This window comes from Aythya fuligula, chromosome 3, assembly GCF_009819795.1.
Source record: "Aythya fuligula isolate bAytFul2 chromosome 3, bAytFul2.pri, whole genome shotgun sequence".
NCBI lineage: Eukaryota > Metazoa > Chordata > Aves > Anseriformes > Anatidae > Aythya > Aythya fuligula.
In genome coordinates, this window is record NC_045561.1 from 77,309,260 (window position 1) to 77,311,979 (window position 2,720).

The 2,720-nt window shown below is 37.5% G+C and overlaps 1 pseudogene; it reads left to right on the forward strand.

Moving 5' to 3' along the window:
* The first annotated feature begins 587 nt into the window (after positions 1–587).
* On the forward strand, positions 588–837 carry LOC116487151 (annotated as a pseudogene).
* The last annotated feature ends 1,883 nt before the right edge of the window (positions 838–2,720 follow it).

The following is a 2,720-nucleotide window of genomic DNA, read 5'->3' on the forward strand; positions in this document are numbered from 1 at the left end:
TACTGAGTCCACAGACCTCTGCGGCTCTCACAGTAAGCAATCTACCAATCTTTTCCCATGCAGGGAAAATGCTTTTCACCACAAAAAAAGAACCAAATAAATAAATAAATAAATAAATAAAATTTCTGCTGTGGTTAATCATTAGAAGCTTGAAAAAAAAAAAAAAAAAAAAAAAAAGTAACAATATTATTCACTGAAGCAGTCTGATAACTTTTGCCTAGAAATCTTTTGCCCCATCATACGTATATAGTCACTTTGCCAGCACGAGGAGCTGGAAACTCTACATTGGACTCATACCTTTTGCCTCCTTTATACATTCATTTGGGAACAAAATGCTGAGCAGAAGGAAGAGAGACCCTCAGAACCAATCATAAACATCTCAACAGAGAGCCTTCACCTCATTATTTGCACAGAAATCTACAACACTATCACCAGAGGCCAAAAGATGCAGATACTGCATGATGAGTAAATGCAGAACAGCTACGAGAAAGAGCAAGAGGAGACCAGCTGGGCAAAGCACTGCCCTACTGTCCTGCTCCATACTGCCACTGCCCTGTTCCACGCCGTCCCCTCCCCAAGCAGCCATGATGGAGCACACCATGGAGACCCTGATTTCACCTTCCACAATTATGCAGGGGACAAGAACCACCTGAGCAAGGAGGACCTGTGGGTGTTGAGAGAGAAGGAGTTCTGGTGCTGGACAAGATCATGAAGGACCTGGACTAGTGCCACAACAGCAAGGTTGGCTTCCAGAGCTTCATCTTGCTAGTGGCCAGGCTCACCATTACCTGCAATGACTACTTGGTGGTGCATAGGAAACAGAAAGGCAGGAAGTGAGAGCACCTGGATAAATTTCTTTACTGAAAGGGTTGTGTGGCACTGGAATAAGGTGCCCAAGGAACTGGTTGAATCACCATCCCTGGAGGTATTCAATAAATGTGTAGACGTAGAACATAGGATGGTTTAGTGTTGGACTTTAGTACTAGGTTAAAAGTTGGACTGGATGATCTTGGTAGTCTTTTCCAGCCTGAATGATTCTGTGATTTTGCTTTCCTCCACATGCAACATTTTGTCAGCCTCCACTTATCTAATACCTTTGCTGGTAAAGCAGGTGATTACAATGGATTTAAGACCACTTATTGTGTTGTATCTGCAGTCCTGGTATCCTTCAATTGACAATTGTTTGGAGACGTGCTTAGATCCACTAATATGTATCATGTTCCCTATTGGATGAACATGATAATATGAGGGCAAGACTCTTCTTACCACTGATAGGTCGATGGAAACAGAGAAAGATCTTAAACAGGCACATTCAGTTTGTCTTTGAAAGCTCCTCTCTAATCATTATTGGCAACAGGCTTTGTGAGTAGGGCAGACATCTACAGTTCGACCCAGAGATAGGTGGCAGACACCTAGTGTAGGTCTTCTGAATGTGAAGGAGCTTTTGCAAGCCAATAAGCAGAAATGTGACAAATGTAGGAAAAAATATATATAGAAAGAGCTGCAGCATAAATCTCTTGAGAATCTGACTTTCAGTTATACCTTTTTTTTTCTGTTCCTTATTATGTCCTAATGTGTGAATGAAAGAATACAGCTGGAATAACTGTAAGGAAGCAACATACAGAAGTATCACAACAAAACCTCTGGAAAACTATTCAAACATAAAAGTTAGTGTCTTTCCAGCCACTACAAGGCTTAGAAAGCTGTAACTGGACTGCCTGTGAGGGAGCATTTGCAGATTTATTGGTGACTGATAATTATAAAAATGTAATATTCTTTGATGAAATGTGGAAAATAGGGTTGGATATTATGCAGTAACCAATTCTACATGACGAAAGAAATAGATTATGGATCTATTATTTAGATTATGGAATAGAGGATGGAGCATGAAAATTAACTGCACAACTGAATTCAGAAAAAAATACTTATAATTACATATGATGCTGTGTACTCTTTTAATTTTCTTTTCTGTTGTTATATCTGTTGGTTTTATTTTTGATCAATAGAGAGTATCTGATAATCTAAAGAAGTACATTCAGTTAATCTTTTCCATTCATTCTCCAAGAAATTATGAACACAAATATTTTGATCACACCAATTTCAATAAGAAGTTTGTAGAATAAAAGACACATGCTATCAAGTAATTTCATTATCTAGTTCAAAGAAAATGTGTGCTTTGTACAGTATAAGTAAATAATGCTACTATTAATAACATTGATTATAAATAATCTCAGGTGAAAATTAGAGGTTATTAATTTATATTCTAAGTTGTGATATATATATATTGGTATTGTATTAATGACTCTTTCTTAGGATACAGTACACTACCACATCCTATATGGAAAAAGCAAAAACAAAAGCAAAAACAAAGATTCTCTGAATAAACTAATTGTTTAACTAGTAATAGACAAAACCTCTATACCTGTATGAACAGAAGATACCTTTCCAATGGCATACAGTCACATTATGACAGGGACTGGGCAAAGGCATGGTGAAAAAGACAAAAACAAATAAACAAACAACAACAAACAAACAACTGAAGAAACAAACCAAAGCACAACAAAACAAATCAAAAACAAACAAACACACTCTTTTATAAAGACCATTGCTGTAAGCAAGGAGGGCAGCCTGGGCATCATCTCTGCAAGAGCCCTCCACATCAGGGGGAGAAATCAAAGTAGTAGCTATTAAATGTTTTTTGACTGGGAAAAAAGAGTATG